Here is a 24,602-nt window from a genome sequence, read left to right on the forward strand (position 1 = left end):
CTCTGGTGACTCTCTGTTCTCTAATGCTGTTGGAAAATACTGGAACCAACTTCCAAATTAACTAACATCACAGTCCTCTTTAACACTATTTAAACAAAAATTGAAACTTTACCTTAAAACATGCTGGTTATGCCCCTGTACAAACCCAGACTAATCATAAATGACATTGCTATCATCAACACTGCTGACCCAGTATTTCTCAACCATTACTTTTACTTTCATGGACTAATCCATACCTGTTCCTTACTCTATATAAAAATATATATATATATATTTTCTTCCTTGAGAATAGAGTTTCTAGCAAATTTATATAATGTTCTGTAATAATGTTTTGTATTCAATGATTGAAATGTTATGTAATAATCTGCTATTACTTTTTTGTACATGCATTTTTATGTTAACCATTTTATGTTTATCATTTTATTAATCTTTTCAACTGGAGCTTAACTCCCCGGGCCTCTGCTGAAAATGGATATGCATCCAATTAGACTAGCCTGGTCAACAAATGTAAAATAAAATAAAATAAAAATAAATCTGTTCAGAGGGATATGAAGTCAGAAACACACATGGATGTTACCATTTACTGACTGCAATCCTCAGAGTATGCTACTGAATTTCCCAGGTCAGAAAATGTTGGAGTAACACACCAAATATAAGAGTCCAAACTCTAGCCAGTCTGTGGATAGGCCTACAGTTGAGAGTTATGTGAACCACATAACACTATCAGACTTAAATTAATGCAGAGCAGCAATACTTACATTCTGTCCTCATGTCTGGAACATTCTCCCCCAGTTTGTTGTAAGAAGTATTCCCAACTACACTCTGTGATGCTATTCATCACACACCTCCATGAAGTACTCCTCCCAGGCAAGAAAAAAGGGCAATGCCCACATGTACATATCCTGTAGAAATTCTACAGATTACCCTGCCACTCCTGGCTACCTCATACAATACCACAACTCCTCTCTAGGCATCCTGTCATATGCTGTCTCTAAGTCCACAAAGACGCAAAGCAGCTACGTCCAGTCTTTTCTGCATGTCCCCATCAACACTCTCACAGCAAACATCGCATCTGTACTGCTCTTTCCTGGCATGAAACCATACTGCTGATCAGTAATCCTCACCACCCTTCTTAACCGAGCTTCCACCACCCTTTACCATGACCTCATGCTGTGACTGATCAGTGTTATCCCTCTGTAGTTACTACAGCTCTGCACACCACCCTTTACCATGACCTCATGCTGTGACTGATCAGTGTTATCCCTCTGTAGTTACTACAGCTCTGCACAACACCCTTTACCATTACCTCATGCTGTGACTGATCAGTGTTATCCCTCTGTAGTTACTACAGCTCTGCACACCACCCTTTACCATTACCTCATGCTATGACTGATCAGTGTTATCCCTCTGTAGTTACTACAGCTCTGCACACCACCCTTTACAATGACCTCATGCTGTGACTGATCGGTGTTATCCCTCTGTAGTTACTACAGCTCTGCACACCACCCTTTACCATTACCTCATGCTGTGACTGATCAGTGTTATCCCTCTGTAGTTACTACGGCTCTGCACACCACCCTTTACCATTACCTCATGCTGTGACTGATCAGTGTTATCCCTCTGTAGTTACTATAGCTCTGCACACCACCCTTTACCATGACCTCATGCTGTGACTGATCAGTGTTATCCCTCTGTAGTTACTACAGCTCTGCACACCACCCTTTACAATGACCTCATGCTGTGACTGATCAGTGTTATCCCTCTGTAGTTACTACAGCTCTGCACACCACCCTTTACCAAGACCTCATGCTGTGACTGATCAGTGTTATCCCTCTGTAGTTACTACAGCTCTGCACACCACCCTTTACCATGACCTCATGCTGTGACTGATCAGTGTTATCCCTCTGTAGTTACTACAGCTCTACACACCACCCTTTACCATGACCTCATGCTGTGACTGATCAGTGTTATCCCTCTGTAGTTACTACAGCTCTGCACACCACCCTTTACCATTACCTCATGCTGTGACTGATCCCTCTGTAGTTACTACAGCTCTGCACACCACCCTTTACCATGACCTCATGCTGTGACTGATCAGTGTTATCCCTCTGTAGTTACTACAGCTCTGCACACCACCCTTTACCATGACCTCATGCTGTGACTGATCAGTGTTATCCCTCTGTAGTTACTACAGCTCTGCACACCACCCTTTACATTATCTCATCATGTGACTGATCAGTGTTATCCCTCTGTAGTTACTACAGCTCTGCACACCACCCTTTACCATGACCTCATGCTGTGACTGATCAGTGTTATCCCTCTGTAGTTACTACAGCTCTGCACACCACCCTTTACCATGACCTCATGTTTTGACTGATCAGTGTTATCCCTCTGTAGTTACTACAGCTCTGCACACCACCCTTTACCATTACCTCATGCTGTGACTGATCAGTGTTATCCCTCTGTAGTTACTACAGCTCTGCACACCACCCTTTACCATGACCTCATGCTGTGACTGATCAGTGTTACCCTCTGTAGTTACTACAGCTCTGCACACCACCCTTATTCTCATAATCAGCACCCAAACACATTTCATCCACTCCTCATGCATCCCCTCACTTTCCAAGATTACAATAAACAATACGGTTAAAAAGATCACTACCATTTGTCCTAAACACCTCCATGCTTCCACAGGTATGCCATCTGGACCAATAGCCTTTCCATTCTTTAACCTCTTCATAGCTATCCTTACTTCCCCATTGATAATCTGTTGCACATCCTGATTCACCATACCCACATCATCCAGCCTTCTCACTCTCTCATTCTCTTCATTCAACAGCCCATCAAAGTATTGTTCCCACCTGCTCGACACTCTCTCCTCGTTAATGAGTTCACTTCCACCATTATCCTTTTTCATTCTTATCTGCTGCACTTCCTTCCTAGCTACATGCCTCTGTCAAGCCAATTGGTACAGGTCCTATTCTCCATCCTAGGTGTCCAACCTTACATACAACCCTTCAGATGCTCCATCCTCAGCCTTTGCCACCACTGTATTTGCCATGCACCCCATCTCCCTATACACCTGCCTACTTTCTTCATCTATCTGACAATCCCACCTCTCCTTGGCCAACCTGTTTCTCTGTATACTCCCATGTATTTATTCATGCCACCACCAGGTCACCTTATCCTCCTTCCTCTGTGCAGATGTCAAGCCAAGCCCTGTTCTATGCATCTCCCTTCCTAGCTCAGATGTAGTTACCCAGATATTTGCTAACTCTTCACGCCACCGACTGCCTGTCTTAACTCTTCCCTGAACTCAGCCTCATAATCACCCTTTCTCAGTTTCCACCATTTGACCCATGGTGCTGCCCTAACACTCCTCCCCCTCTTCTTGATCACCAATGTCAACCCACTAACCAACCTTCCATGTTGCCTAACTACGCTTTCTTCTGTCACCACTTTATAGTTACTAATCCCCCTCAAACAGGCCCACCTGCATAGGAGATAATCCACCTGTGTGCATATTTCTCCTCTTATGTAAGTCACCCTATGCCCCTCACTCTTGTAAAACTATGTATTCACCACACCCATGTCCAACCTCTGTTGCAAACTCTACCACCATCTCACCTTCTACATTCCTTTGCTTAACACCATACCTACACATCACTTCTGCATCCCCTTTGTCCCCTTCACCAACATGGGCAATGAAATCTGCTCCAATCACCACTCAGTCACACATGGGTACACTCATCACTACTTCATCCAACCACACCAAAGTACGTTTGTCTTATCCATCACACATGCAATTAGCAGAGTATATGCACTAACAGCTGTCAGCATTACACCATCAATTCCCAGCCTCCTGAACATCACTCTACCTGACACTCTTATCACCTCCACAAACACTCTTGGCATAATGTTCCTTCAGGTTAACCCTACACCAGTTCCCCCTACCATACACACCCTGATAGAACTATTTGTACCCGACTCTGATACACACTGCTGTACACCCCTTCCATTTGGTCTCTGGCACACACAATATATCCACCTTTCCTCTGTCCAGCATATCAGTTAGCTTTGTCCCCATACCAGTCATACTCTCAACATTAACAGTTCCTACACTCACTATCACACACCTAGCCTTTCACCTCTCGACTTGCCATATGAGCATCAGACATCCTCAAGGGTATGTCTGTGAATGCAAAGGCTACTGCACTATAAAATTACATAAGTGTGTTACAGCAATATGAAGAAAGTGTCAATAATTGTGGCCCATAGCCCACCACGTATGTGCATTGTCCTACAGATGTCCTGCCTAACAGGCTGACATGAGTGACTGTCATCACAGTGTGCCATACTGACATAGAACAGAAATTTATAGCAGGTATTACCTGTGTATATGTATGTATGGGTAGGTGTACTGGCTGTCTCATAACAACTGACATGGGATGGAAAACATCAGATGAATAAGCTGTACATGTTGTACACGGGTATAACCTTAGTTTCTGTGCACCCAACAGAGTTACACCTTTACAGCTACTGGTTGTGTCATTGCCCTGACACAGACATGGGTAGTATAATGAGCATGAGTACACAGACATGGGTAGTATAATAAGCATGAGTACACAGACATGGGTAGTATAATAAGTATGAGTACACAGACACGGGTAGTATAATAAGAATGAGTACACAGATATGGGTAGTATAATAAGCATGAGTACACAGACATGGGTAGTATAATAAGCATGAGTAAGCAGAAATGGGTAGTATAATAAGCATGAGTACACAGACACGGGTAGTATAATAAGCACGAGTACACAGACAAGGGTAGTATAATAAGCATGAGTACACACACATGGGAAGTATAATAAGCATGAGTACACAGAAATGGGTAGTATAATAAGAATGAGTACACAGACACAGGAGTATAATAAGATTGAGTACACACACATGGGTAGTATAATAAGCATGAGTACACAGACATGGGTAGTATAATAAGCATAAGTACAGAGACACGGGTAGTATAATAAGCATGAGTACACAGACATGGGTAGCATAATAAGCATAAGTACACAGACACGGGTAGTATAATAAGCATGAGTACACAGATATAGGAAGTATAATAAGCATGAGTACACAGACATGGGTAGTATAATAAGCACGAGTACACAGACATGGCTAGTATAATAAGCATGAGTGCCAGAAATGGGTAGTATAATAAGCATGAGTACACAGACACGGGTAGTATAATAAGCATGGGTATACAGACACGGGTAGTATAATAAGCATGAGTACACAGACAAGGGTAGTATAATAAGCATGAGTACACAGATATAGGAAGTATAATAAGCATGAGTACACAGACATATGTAGTATAATAAGCATGAGTACACAGACACGGGAAGTATAAAAAGCATGAGTACATAGACATGGGTAGTATAATAAGCATAAGTACACAGACATGTCTTGTTCAATTCTCAGCTAAAGCATCTTCTGTGTGGCAACTCGGCACAGTAAAATCTACTGCCAATCATTAGCGGACCGGAGTTCCACTGTGGCGACACCTAACTGGGAAAAGCCGAAAGACACAACAACACAGACATGGGTAGTATAATAAGCATGCATACACAGACATGGGTAGTATAATAAGCATGAATACACAGACATGGGTAGTATAATAAGCATGAGTCCACAGACATAGGTAGTATAATAAGCATGAGTACCAGACATGGGTAGTATAATAAGCATGAGTACACAGACATGGGTAGTATAATAAGCATGAGTACGCAGGCACGGGTAGTATAATAAGCATGAGTACACAGATACGGGTAGTATAATAAGCATGAGTACACAGACATGGGTAGTATAATAAGCATGAGTACACAGACATGGGTAGTATAATATGCATGAGTACACAGACACAGGTGGTATAATAAGCATGAGTACACAGACATGGGTAGTATAATAAGCATGAGTACACAGACATGGGTAGTATAATAAGCATGAATATACAGACACGGGTAGTATAATAAGCATGAGTACACAGACATGGGTAATATAATAAGCATGAATATACAGACATGGGTAGTATAATAAGCATGAGTACACAGACACGTGTAGTATAATAAGCACGAGTACACAGACACCGGTAGTATAATAAGCATGAGTACACAGACACGTGTAGTATAATAAGCATGAGTACACAGACATGGGTAGTATAATAAGCATGAGTACACAGACATAGTTAGTATAATAAGCATGAGTACACAGACATGGGTAGTAAAATAAGCATGAGTACACAGACATGGGTAGTATAATAAGCATGAATATACAGACACGGGTAGCATAATAAGCATGAGTACACAAACATTGGTAATATAATAAGCATGAATATACAGACACGGGTAGTATAATAAGCATGAGTACACAGACATGGGTAGTATAATAAGCATGATTACACGGACATGGGTAGCATAATAAGCATGAGTACACTGACACGGGTAGCATAATAAGCATGAGTACACAAACATTGGTAATATAATAAGCATGATTACACAGACATGGGTAGTATAATAAGCATGATTACACGGACATGGGTAGCATAATAAGCATGAGTACACTGACACGGGTAGCATAATAAGCATGAGTACACAAACATTGGTAATATAATAAGCATGAATATACAGACACGGGTAGTATAATAAGCATGAGTACACAGACATGGGTAGTATAATAAGCATGATTACACGGACATGGGTAGCATAATAAGCATGAGTACACTGACACGGGTAGCATAATAAGCATGAGTACACAAACATTGGTAATATAATAAGCATGAATATACAGACACGGGTAGTATAATAAGCATGAGTACACAGACATGGGTAGTATAATAAGCATGAGTACACAGACACGGGTAGTATAATAAGCATGAGTACACAGACATGGGTAATATAATAAGCATGAATATACAGACATGGGTAGTATAATAAGCATGAGTACACAGACACGTGTAGTATAATAAGCACGAGTACACAGACACCGGTAGTATAATAAGCATGAGTACACAGACACGTGTAGTATAATAAGCATGAGTACACAGACATGGGTAGTATAATAAGCATGAGTACACAGACATAGTTAGTATAATAAGCATGAGTACACAGACATGGGTAGTAAAATAAGCATGAGTACACAGACATGGGTAGTATAATAAGCATGAATATACAGACACGGTTAGCATAATAAGCATGAGTACACAAACATTGGTAATATAATAAGCATGAATATACAGACACGGGTAGTATAATAAGCATGAGTACACAGACATGGGTAGTATAATAAGCATGAGTACACAGACATGGGTAGCATAATAAGCACGAGCACACAGACATGGGTAGTATAATAAGCATGAGTACCAGACATGGGTAGTATAATAAGCATGAGTACACAGACACGGGTAGTATAATATGCATGAATACACAGACACGGGTAGTATAATAAGCATGAGTACACAGACACGGGTAGTATAATAAGCATGAGTACACAGACATGAGTAGTATAATAAGCATGAGTACACAGACATGGGTAGTATAATAAACATGAGTACACAGACATGCATAGTAAAATAAGCATGAGTACATAGACATGGGTAGTATAATAAGCATGAGTACACAGACATGGTTATTATAATAAGCACGAGTACACAGACATGGGTAGTATATTAAGCATGAGTACACAGACTCGGGTTGTATAATAATCATGAGTACACAGTCATGGGTAGTATAATAAGCATGAGTACAGAGACATGGGTAGTATAATAAGCATGTGTACACAGACATGGGTAGTAGTATTATAAGCATGAGTACACAGACACCGGTAGTATAATTAGCATGAGTACACAGACACATGTAGTATAATAAGCATGAGTACACAGACATGGATAGTATAATAGGCATGAGTACACAGACATGGGTAGTATAATAAGAATGAGTACACAGACACGGGTGATATAATAAGCATGAGTACACAGACATGGGTAATATAATAAGCATGTGTACACAGACACGGGTAGTATGATAAGCATGAGTACACAGACACGGGTAGTATAATAAGCATGAGTACACAGACACGGGTAGTATAATAAGCCTGAGTACACAGACATGGGTAGTATAATAAGCATGAGTACACAGACATGGGTAGTATAATAAGCATGAGTACACAGACATGGGTAGTATAATATGCATGAGTACACAGACATGGGTAGTATAATAAACATGAGTACACAGACATGGGTAGTATAATAAGCATGAGTACACAGACATGGGTAGTATAATAAGCATGAGTACACAGACACGGGTAGTATAATAATCATGAGTGCACAGATACGGGTTGTATAATAATCATGAGTACACAGACATGGGTAGTATAATAAGCATGAGTACACAGACATGGGTATTATAATAAGCATGAGTACACAGACATTGGTAGTATAATAAGCATGACTACACAGACACCGGTAGTATAATAAGCATGAGTACACAGACACGTGTAGTATAATAAGCATGAGTACACAGACACGGTTAGTATAATAAGCATGAGTACACAGACACGGGTGGTATAATAAGCATGAGTACACAGACACGGGTAGTATAAAAAGCATTTGTACACAGACATGGGTAGTATAATAAGCATTTGCACACAGACACAGGTAGTATAATAAGCATGAGTACACAGACATGGGTAGTATAATAAGCATGAGTACACAGACATGGGTAGTATAATAAGCATGAGTACACAGACATGAGTAGTATAATAAGCATGAGTACACAGACATGGGTAGTACAATAAGCATGAGTATCACATGGAAATTGTAGAGGTGGCCAACTGTGTTCTGACCTTGAGTCCATGCCTACTACAAACAGATATATGACCACCCACTTAGCTGTATGGCCTCAGCAATACCTTACTTGTAAAATCTGTCTCCATCAATGTAGAGAAAACCCCTTTGCTGGACAGCAGCAATGCACAAAGCACATAGTGTGATGCTATATTGGTTGCACAGTGCAAAGTAGGAGCAGGCGCCAAATGGGCAGCATGTCAACCTTTGTCTGTTTGAGCATATTAGGTCAAATCACAGGTGGATTACTGTAAGGCTAGCTATGAGTACAAATTGAACACATCCACTAAGAGCAATCACAAGGCGATCTTCATGTATTTCTACAGTCTCAGAGGTACCAACTCAACCCACCCTGTAATGGTGGTCAATCACAGAACATACACACACACACCATAGCTGCAGCTGACCTGCTGCAGACAGTTTTAGGGCAGACATCACCAACCTGGAACACCATCAGTATAGCTGGATATGCACAGCACACACACCCCTCCCCTAATCATCATGGATCAGGTGCAAACTACCTAATCAAAGTTAACAAAAGCAAGTCCCCTTGGGGCCTGATAACATTCCTGTCTGCAACCTACATGAACCCAGGAATTTGCTTCCAGCTCCATTACACACTGTATGCAAGTAAAGCCTGAGCACCATTGACATCCCATCTGCAAGGAACATGGCCACTGTGATCCCTCTACACAAATGTGAATGATGAATGCTGGTTTATGCAATGCACTGGCCTTCACTGGGGGGAACATGACACATCAGGACTAGGTGTACAATGCATGTTCATACAGTGCTGCCAGGTACAGGGGTATAATATGTTTGTAAATGGTGGCTAATGATAGTCCATATTCATGTGCTGGCTCTGTAAAGAACTCTGGGCAATGTCTGAGGTCCTGTGATGTGTTTCCCTGTGTATCTCTTCCAGGTGCTATGCAGTGGCAACTGCCTTATACTGTTGCGGAGACAGCAGCCATCACAGAAGCTGTAATCTTAAACTATGCCATCATTTTTGGACATAGCCGGCAAGGTAGTAGTGAACTGCCCTGTTGGATGAGATTGTCCACAGAGTGAACACATTGGGCCACCATGGATGCACATATGATCAGGTCAGGCATAGAGCAACTGACCTGATTCATCATGTCTGGCAAAGAGCTGCTGCTGTAATGAGGAACTGTATTGCTACCAGTGGGGGTCCAGCCACACAGGCCCCACTTACGGTGACAGAGAAGCTCCTTGCCAAGCTTGAGGTAGCCCCACACAAACTCAAACATGGGAAACAGCAGTTGTGTAGTTGGGTGGCACCCAGGCAACAGGCGGGGAGCATCCAGGTAAGGCCAAAGTGCACATCAATGTAATGAGGTAGCTGTAATGAGGTAGCATTTAAACTGTCTTCTACAGAGTCTCTAGATGCATATGTTAGTGCAAAATGGATTAGTCGGTGGGGTTAAGTAATGCACAAAAGTGCACATCTATCGTGAAGGACAGCAAATTGTGTAATATCATAGTGTGTACTGTACCTGTGCAGAAACGTATCATTCATCTTGTACCAATGCTTAATCTGAATTTACTGACAATACCTCTCCCTCACAACTATATAGGTCCCTCTGGTCTGCACATGGGACAGCAGCCTGAAACCTGTAAGTATGGAGTTTACCTGTTGTGGCTCACCAGTACCTCAGGCATGCTAAAGTTAATGAATGCACACAACTGTTACACTCAGCCATTTGGCAATATCTGCATGTTCATCTGTGGTGGTGTTTACTGCATTGCATCATGGTGGTCATGACAGGGGCCTATTTGCAGGAGATGTCACATATCTGTAGAATACCTCACAACCTGTCATTGCAGGACACCTGGACAAAGACCAACAAAATGGGAGACAAAGGCCCAAAACTAGGCACATATTGTAGAAATTAGTGGTATTCAGTGCATATAAATGATGTACACACCTGTTAGAATGCCAGGTTTGTGTGATATACAAAAATGAGAGCACAATATACAAGTTCAAAACACTACCGACCTTTCATGTGACCTATAACTTGTATAATTCAATTGTAAAGCAAACAAATCTGTTAGGGGAACAATAATGACACATAATAATAGTACAACAACCCAGATGCATATGTGTGCACAGGCTAAAGCTAGTACTGTGTTGAGGCAGTTTCGATATAATTACAGCAGCACATCTTATTGGGTACAGAACAGCCATCAATTACAGAGACTCTTTGATTAACAGCATCTAACAGTCAGCTGTCTTACCAGGATTATCCTAACATATACCCAGTTGCCTGCTACATCAACAGCCATGGTTCACATAGAGGTGATGAAGCTGCTAATGGACCACATGTTTGAGATGTATCAGCCTGGAGAAGGGTACTAAAACATTTCGACAGCATTGCACATACCATGGAACACTGTGCAGACAGTCATCAAAAGGTGGTGAAAATATGGGGCTACAGTGACATTGTGAAGGAGTGGACATCCCACCAAAGTCTATGAGAATACAAGACCAAAACTGGCCAGAGAGGCTGTCAGGTGCCCTACAGCAACATAGAATGAGTAGCAGGAATCTCCAGCAAGTACTGGGTGTGTATTACATGTCACAACAACCTTTCATGATCTCCATATGTCCTGCCTATAGGATAGAGTTGGAACATGGCAAAGTTCTTCACACCAAACAATATCCAGACCTGGCAAAAGTCTGAAAACAATACATCACGTCTCCAAAAAGCAAGTGGAAAAATGTGTTATGGTAATATGGGACCACAGTTGTACTCTTTGGCCACAATTCTGACAGGTGTGTTTAGCTCAATATCACCACTGTACATCACCATAACACCACCTCCACGGTGAGGCATGGTGATGGCAGTGTCCTGATTTGAGGTTGCTGTTCACAAGCTGGAATTAGGGCTGTAGCCAAGTTAGAGGGGATTAAGAACAGTTCCAGACACTGGTCCTGTGTGGCTCCAAAACATTCTGGTGTCTGCCACATAGCTGTGGATGGTGATGAATTCCACCTTTCCACACAACAATGGACCAAACCATACATCCATATCAACAAAAGGATGGCTTCACCAGAACACATGCAACATTCTGCACTGGCTGAGTCAGAGCCCACATCTACGTCCAATAGGATATATGCAGGGTGATCTGAAGAGGGCAGCCGACAGGGGATGCCCTTGCAATCTGACATAGTTGGATGTGTTTTGCAAGGGAGAGTGTGCAAACATTGGCAAGTCAAGATGTACCATGCTGACAGAAACCTTCCCAAGAAAACTGCATGCTGTGATTAAATCAAAAGTTACTTTAACAGAGTATTACTTTAAGGGTGTGCACACTTGTGCAATCAGCATATTGTACCTATTTCAGTTACCAGATATTACCTGTAACTGATGTGTATGTTCTTCAGTTGGATTGCACAGGTTATATGTCATATGAAATGATGGCAATTTTGTGACCTGATTTCCAAGGTCTCATGTGAAATATCACAAAAACCTGGCATGTTAACAGGTGTGTGTACACTTACTATAGCCACTGTAAGCTTGAGAAGTCATTTGAGTAACCAGCTTTGTTTTAAAATACATCTACTGTAGATTATGCAGTATGCACCTCCAATTAGGACATTATTTAGTGGCACAAATCCACAGGCCAATCTAGTAATGTATCAAACAAACACAGGAGTTATGAGGAGCAGACCAAACATATGAGCCACACATGTAGACATTCAGCAAAATCCTGTACAGTTGGGTGGTATGTTCTATAGGAGTTGCCACAGTGCTATACAGGTGAACAGCAATAATTTACATGGCTGTATTGTGTGCTAGGTGAATGGCCATCACTTACTAACACCACTCACGTATCCCAGAGGTGTATATTAGTAGTAACAGTAATTGGAAGAGGTTGCACTGCATGATGCTGAGGGTCCATCCAGAGTGTGTATGTCATTGTCTGACTGTATGTCGTGAATGCCCCCAGTCAGCTAATGTGAGGTCTGTGTAATGCCTTTGAGGCACCTCACCTGTGTGTGTGTGTGTGTGTGTGTGTGTGTGTGTGTGTGTGTGTACAAGCAAACTTTGCAGTGCCAATAGTAATTTATATATGCTGTTTTTCCCTCGCAGGTGGACATGGTGGCTGTGGCCCCTCCCACTCTGATACAGATGTCAGTGTCTCTGCAGAATCTGACCATGATGATACTCATATTGAGGGACAGGTGGGATTATCAGGAGCTGATACTGTGCCATCAGTTGGCATCCAACTATTGTCAACCCCATCCCCGCACACAGTCACAATGCCCACACATACTCCATCACCAGTGGCCAGAGATAATGGACAGTTGGTGGGTGGTGGCATGGAACAGTCTACTGCGGTGACTATGGCAAGTGAGGCTGCAGGCACTAGCCATAGTCAGAGTACTGGTGAGGTCCCACACAGGCAGATGAGCAGGGGTGCTCAGAGCAGCATTGCAGCCCACCATGCCCCTGTTGCAAGTACCATGGCAGCAATCACAAGACGCATGTTTCAGGCTGTCATGGGGGTACAGGTACATAATGAATGTAATACCAGACATAAACGCAGGGTTGTGGATGAGCACATCCCTGGTGTCCATGGCAATATGAACTCACTGCAGCTATCTCTGAGCATACTGGGGGTCATAGATAGATGGTTGGGGGAGACCTTGGCACTCCTTGACCATGGAATATCTGTGCTTGAGTGTTTGGCGGATGCTGGCCAGCAGTCATGTGGCTGTAGGGCAGCACTGCAATCAGCTGAGGGTCTAGGTGGCTGTGCACCACCAAATTACCATGCTGGCAGTACCACCAGCACTACTGAAGGAGGGTGTGCTGTCCACACCATGACGCAGCAGGCCATGGGCACATGCTCCTGGCCAGTCCCAATAGGGACACGGATCCAGCATGCAGCAGTCACTAGCTGGGAGTAGTACTTCATCTGGACACAGCCCTGGTGGTGCTGGTGATACCCTCAGCATGCCCAGTTCCTGAATCTGTCGCCAGAGATGGTGAACTGTACACCCTGCCATGTATGGCCCACAGCTGTCCAAACTACCCCTGCTTAGGATGCCCACACTTGAAGTGACTGTGTGCATACAAACACACACACACAACACCATCAGAAAAGACACCTCCACACACACACACACACACACACACACACACACACACACACACACATACACACACGCACATGAGCACACACACACACACACACACACACACACACACACACACACACACACTACCCCTGCACTGCCCATTTAATGAACACCCCCAAACACACACACATGATGTCAACTGTGTGGCCTGGCTTAGGCTTCTGTCAAACCCACACAACACCCTGTGCATATGATGATACCTGTGCCACATCCATGCCATCAATGCAGGGACATGCTTATATGGGTCTGATGTGCAGGGTGACTTTAGTAGAGTGTAGCTATTTAATGCTGTGTAAGGTGTTGTCATCTGGCATTTATAATGGGTACACATCAGAGTGTGTGCATGTAATTTTTCAGCCATGATGCTTTATTGGTATTACTAACACTAAGTGAATGTGTTCTCACATGCCGTATTCTGTTTGTGTTCCAGGTGTATGTGTGTCAGCAGGATGTGGCCCTGCTGACATCACCAACAAGGGGTATGGCAGTGTAGTAACACATTCATCATTTCATTGTTGGGGTACAGCTGTATTTGCACACATTTCTCAGGTCTGTGTAACAGTACTTGCATGTGCCTCACAGCATTTAGGACTGAGGGGTTGTGTCTCAGTCTCTGGTGGTTGACATCATCTCTAGTATAGTGGACAATGGTAAGTGTGTTGAGTGGAACACACCTCAGATTGCTAATTCCTTCAACACAGAGGATATTGTGTCAAACAAACACAGAGACAATATTCACACACACACACACACACACACACACACACACACACACACACACACACACACACACACACACACACACACACACATGCAAGCACAGGATTACAGTTGCCAGTGCTGTGTTTGGAATCCCTTCACATCAAGTTGTAGTACCACGCAATTATGTGGTTATTGCAGGTGGCACATGTGATGAGTGTTACAAGTACCTGTAAGGTGAATAATATAACGCAGCCTTGTGGGGTATGGCAATGGTGGCTGTACTGGGTATGAGAGTACTCATAATAGTGTTGCATATAAGTCTACATACTCACAACCACTGCTATACACACCAATGCACACACAAACCCCCCCCCACACACACACACACACACACACACACACACAAACCCACACACACACACACACACACACACACACACACACACACACACACACACACACAGACAGACACACACAGACAGACACACACACACACACACACACACACACACACACACACACACACACACACACATATATATGCACTTGCCAGAGCTGACATTAGGAGACCATCCTATCTTGTTATTCATACCATGCTATTCCAAACTGTTGCACAGGGCTTATAGGGCTGAAGAGTGTCTACAGATACTACTATGGTTGATGTGAACAGTGGAACTCATATAGTAGACTTAGGAATGTGTACTGTGTGTACTATGGCATAACATATGAATCCACGCCTATCCAATAGATGTCATTCACACATAAACACACACACACATGATACTCCTTTCTCACACACATTTGCCAGGACTGAGATTAGGACCCCTACCTATCTATTCATTGTTACTACATTGTTATGCATTTATCGCATGCCCCATGGAGGTTACATGGTGACACTTGTGCAAAGGTACTTCTAAGGTGAGGGACATCACCAGACCTTGCAAATTATGACAATTGGTGATGTATTGTGTGAGAGAGGCCAGAAAATACTGTAACCTACACATATACACACTTAAACACAATAATACACACACACACACACACACACACACACACACACACACACACACACACACACACATACATTTGCCAGGACTCATATTAAATCCCCTAGCTATGTGGTTATTGGTATTATAGTATTATGCAATTACCACACACACCACAGAGCTTATAGGTTGGAGAGTGTTCCAAGGTACCTATATAGTGAATAACATCTTCAGCACTTGTAAGGTATGGCAATGGTGGTTGTACTGAGTGAGATTGGCCACCAACTACTTTCACCCACATGTGTACACACTCAGAAACACGTTCAGACACACTAATGCACACACACACACACACACACACACACACACACACACACACACACACACACACACACACACACACACACACCCCACACACACACACATACATTTGACAGTACTGAGATCCATAGGTTCAAAGCCATTTCACACTGAGCTAATCGGAAGAAATCATAGGAAGGGCTCTGAGCCAACTAATCTGTGATATATAACATTAAGTATCCTGTTTTGCTTGTTTCTGTTATTTATACAACTTTTATTGTCTGCATATACTTTGCTAGCTAGTTTCATTGTGTGTGAGGTATTAACTAGAAACATTCTACAATTGTTAAGCATCCGGTTTGGTTTGTTTTTTTTCTGATTTCCTGCTAGGAGTGTATCATATAACTTGTTTACATTTAAAAGCATTCTCTAGAGTCTCCTTGATCCTTTATCTGTTTAAACATTTCTGCAGTTTTTTTTCTACCTAAGTAGTGTTGTTAGTGTAGCATTGTCCATATTCAGGCTTGTGTTTTGGGCCTAGTTGTTTGTTAGTAGATGCTGTGTGTCTGTGCACATGTTTCAGGCCATCATAGCTTAGCTAAAGCCAGTATATCATTTCAGTGAAAGTGAATTGTTTGTGGTCATTGGCTGACTGGGTTTGCCTGGACTTTGCCCTGGAGTAAGCACCTCATTGGTTCTTTCAAACTTTTTTTAACGTTGTTTCAGGTTTCAACGTTGTTACTTAATAAGTTAACTTCTGAGTTTTTCTGCCATTTCACACTGAGCTAATCAGAGGAAGTCAGAGGAAGGGCTCTGAGCCAAATAATCTGTGATATAGAACATTAAGTATCCTGTTTTTGCTTATTTCTGGGTAATTTATAGCACTTTTATTGTCTGAGTATACTTTGCTAGCTAGTTTCATTGTGTGTGAGGTATTAACTAGAAATTTTCTACAATTAAGCATCTGGTTGGGTTTGTTTTTTCTAATTTTTGTTTCCCACCCTCCCTCCCTATTGGTATCCTGTTTTTATAAATTGTGGATTTGCAGTTGTCCGCCCTTACTGTAATTTTGATCTGGGACACTCCTCCCAGTCTAGTGTCATTACCTCATTCTACCTAATCCAGTGAGAACATTTGAGAAGGCCAGCCCAGTTAATTGCGGCTCCTCCTTTCCCCTTTCCACTTTACAAAAAAAATTCTAAGCTTGTTTCCTGCCTTTCCTGTAAGTCGTCTAGTCCAGATACAGATTTTCTGTATCCAGGACTATTTGTAAACTTTTGAGCCCCAAAGCCTTTCTGTATTGAAGGGAAGCCTTCTAGCTTACTTTTGTTTCTTAGAACTAGCTAGTTTTCTAGTTTCAGCACTCAAATCTGTTTCTTTGAGCTCAGCACTTGTTCAGAACGCATTGTAAGCACTAAATAAGCTACAAATTACTATAACATTTAACTTTACTCACTGTCTAGAGGAAAACAGTTTTAGTACTTAATAAATAAGCACCTATCCAAGTTATGTCTAAGGGTCAGCTCCCGGTGCTTTCTCCTGTCTACCTGATGAATCTGGCCATCTTGGAGCAATGCAGCAATTGCCTCATGTACACAGACAACCCTCTCCTCCTACCACTCAACACTACAACCTGTGAGAGCTGCACTTATATAGCTAAACTGGAATCAAAGCTCTTTGCATCCAAGACTAGACTAAACAATCAAAAGGAGGAGGTAAACACTTGTACCACACCACACTCATCACATAGTCCCTCAAAACCTACACCACCAAAACACACACATAGAAACACAAAACACACACCTACATTCGTGGAGGCTCTCAAAAAAAATCTACCAAAGCAACAGGGACCTCCAAAGCAGAAGTGCAAGCAACCTCCATCCCCCAACACAACCCAAATGACACATAGCCCACAAACTCAGTGTGCCACTCAACCAAAGCCCATAAGGCATAACAACATACCCAACACTCTAGTCATAGGTGACTCTATAGTCAGGCACACTGATGTTCCACTAACCAGGCTAAACAAGGAGACAATTACTGTCAGCTGCCTGTCAGGTGCCAGAATCCACCGCATAGCACATGCACTCAGGTCACTCCACAACAAGTACAAATATGACTCTGTCATTGTCCATGTTGGTGTGAATGACCTGAGATGTACCTCCCTGAACTACATGAAAAAAGACATGGAGGAGCTGTCCGATCTTGTAGCCCAGGCAGGTATGACACTGGCCCCAAGTAGCATCCTGCCATCAGTACAAGGACAAAAAGATTGACTTCAACAATTGGCCTAGCATCTGGTGTCATTCTAAGGGGATCCAGTATCTGTCTGCCTGGGATGACATGATCGACAAGCCACGATGCTTTGCCAGAGATGGCCTGCACCTTGGGATTCCGGATACTGGCTAAGGCTCTTGCCACCCCTATAGTGTCTTTTTTAGGCAATATTCAAATGACAAATTCACCACCGTAACAGGTACAAGCAAGCAAAATCTGAGGGTAATACTACTTAATGTTAGATGTCTAAACCTCAAAATGCACTTTGATGCACTCCTTAAAATGGAGAACATTGACATCTGTGCAATTACAGAGACCTAGTTCAAGGCTCCAGGGAGCACCCTTGCATTACCAGGCTATAATTCATCCCACACCTTTCGGCCACCTAACCTGGACCGAAGCACTAAAGGCGGAGGCGTGTCCATATTCATTGAGGATATCCACACCTCCAGGCTAGTTGCTCAACATAATGCATCCGAGCTTATCCAAGTGTAACTAACTCTGGGCAAGATCACAATCCAAATTGTAGCTTGCTACAGATCCCCCACCATGCCCCAGGATTCCCACTCCTCATTTCTTGCTACACTGGAAAATATTAGGGTATAATCTAACACCCTAATAATGGGTGATTTCAACTACCCCACCATTAACTGGGAAAACTACTCATGTACTAACTCTTGTGCTCAACGTTTTCTGGAATTCGTAAATTCCAATGCCTTGGATCAACTTATCTACACCCCCACCAGGGGCAGTAATATCCTAGACCTGGTGATTACCAACATGGACAACTGGTGTTCCACACTAGAGGTCGATTCCTCGGTCAGATCCGACCACAAGCAAATCACCCTAGACATCCACATCCTACCCCCACCCCCCCACCCCCCATTAGGGAAACCACAGTAAAAAATTTCTCCAGACCCAACTTCACGCTTAAGACAGAAGTGGCAAACCTCATGACATCCATGCTGATGAACAACAGAGGTACGACTGCTGAATCCTATACAATTGCACTTTATAAGCACTTACACAAGTGCATGGATCGTGCAATCCCTAACAGAACTAAGATGCTATCCTTCAAAAAAAGGAAGCCAATCTGGTGGTCCCCTGCCATAAACAAACTCTACAACAGAAGAAATAAACTGTTGCAAAAAAAGAGTAAAATCCCATGATTAGAAGAACTTCGTGGTCAGCCTCAGTAAGAAGCTGAGATCCCTCATAAAATCCTCCAAAGCTAGTTATGAAAACAAAATCACCACTGATTCTAAAGACAAACACAAAGCATTCTATAGCTATGTCAAGACTCTCAATGGCAGCACTCACATCTGCTCTGAGTTACAGCACAATTGCACTAAATATACAGAATTAACTTTTATTGCCAACATCCTGGCAGACAGGTTCAGTGCTAACTTTACCCCTCTCTCATCCCGTAAAGGGCCCATCTCTATACTGGAAGAATGCAAAGTTCCTGTAATCATGGCTGCACAGGTAAAAAACACACTCTCTAAAGCCAATAACACAGAATCCATGGGACCGGACAAAATCCCAGGCTGCGTTCTACATGAACTACAGAATGAACTGGCACCCCACCTAAGTACCATGTTCAATCATAGCCTCACCTCAGGCTTTGTGCCCACTGAATGGCACACAGCAATGGTTATCCCACTCCACAAAAGGGGAGCCACCATGGACCCTGGGAACTACTGCCCCATTAGGCTGATGAGCCTGGTCTGCAAGGCTATGGAACATATCATCATGGAACTTATAAACAATGAAATTGGTAATCTCCAATCTCTGGCCCCTACCCAGTTTGGGTTTGTAAAAGGCAGATCATGTCTCCTAAACCTGATTGACTTCTTTGAAGTGGTCTCCAAAGCTGTAGATGAGGGTAAGGTGGTTCACACAGCCTATTTAGATCTCACCATGGCGTTTGACATCATCCCCCACTCTTATATTATAGATAAACTCACTAAACTACGTATAAATCCCTATGTCACAAGATGGGTTGCCAACTGGCTCACAGACAGAACCCACAATGTGAAAGTAGCAGACTCTAAATCCAGTTTCAGACCAGTGACAAGTGGAGTACCACAGGGTTCAGTCTTAGGTTATCTCCTATTTGGTATCTACTTCTCGGAAGTACAGGCTAACACATAAGGTCTTTGGCTAACAAAGTTTGCAGATGAATGCAAACTAGAAGCCATAATCAAAACTCCTAACAATGTGGACATCCTACGAAAGGGCTTCACTGAGACAGATGCCTGATGTCAAAGCCATAGCCTCAAGCTCAATGCCAAAAAGTGTATTTTCATCCCTTTTGGTAAAAACTCTGTACCCATGAACTACCACATAGGTGGTAGTCTAATTAACACCGAAAGTGTGATAAGAGACCTTGGGACACAGGTGGACAGTAGTCTCTCTTTTGATAATTACATCACCACAGTTGTCAGGAAATCCTTCTACATGGCACACCTCATCACAAAAGGGTTCTCATCCAGGAAAAAAGAGGTCATTGTTCCTCTCTACTCATCATTCATTAGACCCATTATAGAGTACAATGCCACTTTTGGTATGTACCTCACAAGACATCTACAACAACTGGAAAGGACACAGAAATACCTCACAAAGAGGATTACCTGCCTCAAACAGATTCCCTACGCAGACCGTCTCAAAAAACTCCAGCTTTACTCTGTCATATATCGCCCACTCAGAGGTGATCTCTGCCTAACATACAAAGCTATGTCAAACCAAGAGCTGTTGGACATGCTCCACTTAAAGAAATCCCAATCCCTCCAAGCTACATGCTCTAGAGACCTAAGCCTTGTCACCACAATAAACAAAACATGCTGGAGGGATAGATTCCTGTCCCAGAGACTTCCCATACTCTGGAACAAACTACCTATCTATATCAAACAAAGCTCCTCATTAGCACTCTTCAAGAAAAATCTTGCCGATTGGATGGGAGATAGGAAATTCACCCCGGGGATTACTTCTGTGGCTCTGCTTGACAGGGGCACAGGAAAATAATTTTCTTGGGTGGCAAAAGCCAGGGTACAGTTTGGCTAGGCTTATAAAGGCCCTAGGGCCAATAGCCTAGTACCTACCAATAAACCTATGAACCTAAGAGTCATAGGTGTGTACGTGGGCAAATGGCCATGGAGGATTTAAAAGGCTAGCCCATGGGAATACACTAGTGCCATGCCACCTGATGATACTCTCCAGTGTGTCTACTGAGTATAGTCACTGGAGTGATCCCCAGGGTGGGTATTCTATTCCCCATGCACTCCTCCTGATTTCTCTTGAAGAGGGCCAGTGATGTGCTCGGCTTGACATGCATGTGGTGTCTTTTCCATAGTGTGGCCAGTCTCTGGGTTGTAAACATGTCCCTCCAGCATGTCCTGTTGATTGTGAGGATGGGGTTGAGGTATCTGGCGCATGTTGTGTAGACAGATTTGTTTCCTCAGATGTAGAATTTCTGACAGAATTGGGTCAGACATGACTACGTATGTCAGCCAGAGATCATACCTAAGTAGCCAATATGAGACAGAGATTCATTGCAGTTGTTGGATTCTGTCCATTTGGGTACGTGTGTAGTAACTAAGATCCTCTTTGTGAGGCCCATTTGCAGTCTCTCCTGTTGTTGCTGGTGTCCAGTGGGGTACATGGCAAATCGACCATAGTACACATTGATTGGCCTACTGAGGGGAGTGTACAGGGAAGCACTGTCCTTTTACTTCCTGGATTCAACACCCTGAGTCAGGAGAAGTGACACATGGAAGGACTTTCAGAAGACAATGGCACTGTGGTGGTCACCATAGGGCTCACTGTCAACCTGTGTTCTCAGTTCTGTTATACCAACATCAGTGTTCAGTGGACTACCATCAATGTATTACTTTATGCGGGGTAATAATAGCACCCACCTTGTAGTCATCTGCAAACATTGTCTGCCAGGGTGCCTTTGTATTGGGCTGGTCCTCAGAGGCGTGGATCCCAAACATGAGGTAACCCAGGTCCACAACCTATGGGACTCTACTTGTGACTGATCAGCAGTCTGACATGGAGTTCGCTGATTTCACACTGTGGGTTCTATCTGTAAGCTGGTTTGCAGGCCATCTACTGATGTAGGGGTGGCTGCCTACCTGAGTGTGTTTGTTTATGATTCCTGAGTGGGCAGTGATATCCAAGGATTAGTTGGGCAGCCCATCTTGTTATCTATTCCATACTGTCACATACTTATTGCACATGGCACAATGCTTATAGGGCTGTAGAGTGTTTACAGGTCCCTCTACAGTGGGTGACAACTGTGGGCCTTGTAATGTGGACACTGGGACATGTACTGGGTGGGCAACAGCAAAAAGTAACAAAACCCACCCCGTAATGGATATGGTTCTTACACAAACACAACTTCCCCACAGAAAGGATACAGTTCTCTCTTTCTTTCTCTCTCACACACACACACACACACACACACACACACACACACACACACACACACACACACACACACACACACACACACACATTTGCCCAGACTGAGATTAGAACACCTAACTATTTATTGCTACTACAGTGTTACACATTTATCACATGCACCAAGGAGCTTATAGCGTGAAGGTTGTCCAAAGGTACTTCTAAGGTGAGAAACATCACCAGCCCTTGTAAAGCATGGCAATGGGTGATGTACTGGGTGAGAGAGGCCACAAAATACTTTATACTACCCATATACACACACACACACACACACACACACACACACACACACACACACACACACACACACACACACTTGCCAGAACTGGGATTAGAACTCCTACCTAACTAGTTATTCATACCATAGTGATACACAGTTATCACATGTGCCACAGAGCTTATGGGGCTTAAGCCTGATGAAATGGACTTCTAAGGTGACTGATATCTGCAGGATTGCTAAAGTAGGGAACAGGAAAGTGTACTGGGTTTGAATGGACCCAAAAGCTTTAACTTGTAAACACACAAAGACACATACACACACACATACACACACACACACACACACACACACACACACACACACACACACACACACACACACACACACACACACACACACACACACACAATTTTACATTTGCCAGGACTGAGATTAGAATTCCTACCTCACTATTTATTTGTACTATAGTGTTACACAGTTATCACACACGCCACAGAGCTTCTGGAGCTGAGGTGTGATGAAAGGGAATTCTAAGATGACTGATATCTGCAGGACTGCTAAAGCAGGGAAAGGGGAGGTGCACTGGGTTTGAATGAACCCATAAGCTTTAACTTCTAAACACATACACACTTTTATGCTTCCCAGGACTGATATTAGTACTCCTACCTAACTAGTTATTTGTACTATAGTTTTCTGCAGTTACCCCATGCACCACAGAGCTTATGGAGCTGAAGCCTGATGAAAGGGACTTCTAAGGTGACTGATATTTGCAGGACTGCTAATGTAGGGAAAGGGGAGTTATACTGGGTTTGAATGGACCCCAAAGCTTTAACTTCTAAACACACACACACACACACACACACACACACACACACACACACACACACACACACACACACACACACACACACTTCTAAACACAAACACATGCACACACACACACACACACACACACTTTTACATTTGCCAGGATTGAGAGTAGAACTCCTATCTAACTAGCTTTTTGTATTATAGTGTTACACAGTTATCACACACGCCACAGAGCTTCTGGGGCTGAGGTGTGATGAAAGGGAATTCTAAGATGACTGATATCTGCAGGACTGCTAAAGTAGGGAAAGTGGATGTGTACTGGGTTTGAATTAACCCAAAAAGCTTTAACTTCTAAACACATACACACTTTTATGCTTTCCAGGACTGATATTAGTACTCCTACCTAACTAGTTATTTGTACTATAGTTTTCTGCAGTTACCCCATGCACCACAGAGCTTATGGGGCTGAAGCCTGATGAATGGGACTTCTAAGGTGACTGATATTTGCAGGACTGCTAATGTAGGGAAAGGGGAATTATACTGGGTTTGAATGGACCCCAAAGCTTTAACTTCTAAACACACACCCACACACACACACACACACACACACACACACACACACACACACACACACACACACACACTTCTAAACACACACACATGCACACACACACACACACACACACACGTTTACATTTGCCAGAATTGAGAGTAGAAATCCTATCGAACTAGCTATTTGTATTATAGTGTTACACAGTTATCACACATGCC

Source organism: Protopterus annectens, chromosome 15.part0, assembly GCF_019279795.1.
Source record: "Protopterus annectens isolate FY-2018-M chromosome 15.part0, PAN1.0, whole genome shotgun sequence".
Classification (NCBI taxonomy): domain Eukaryota; kingdom Metazoa; phylum Chordata; order Ceratodontiformes; family Protopteridae; genus Protopterus; species Protopterus annectens.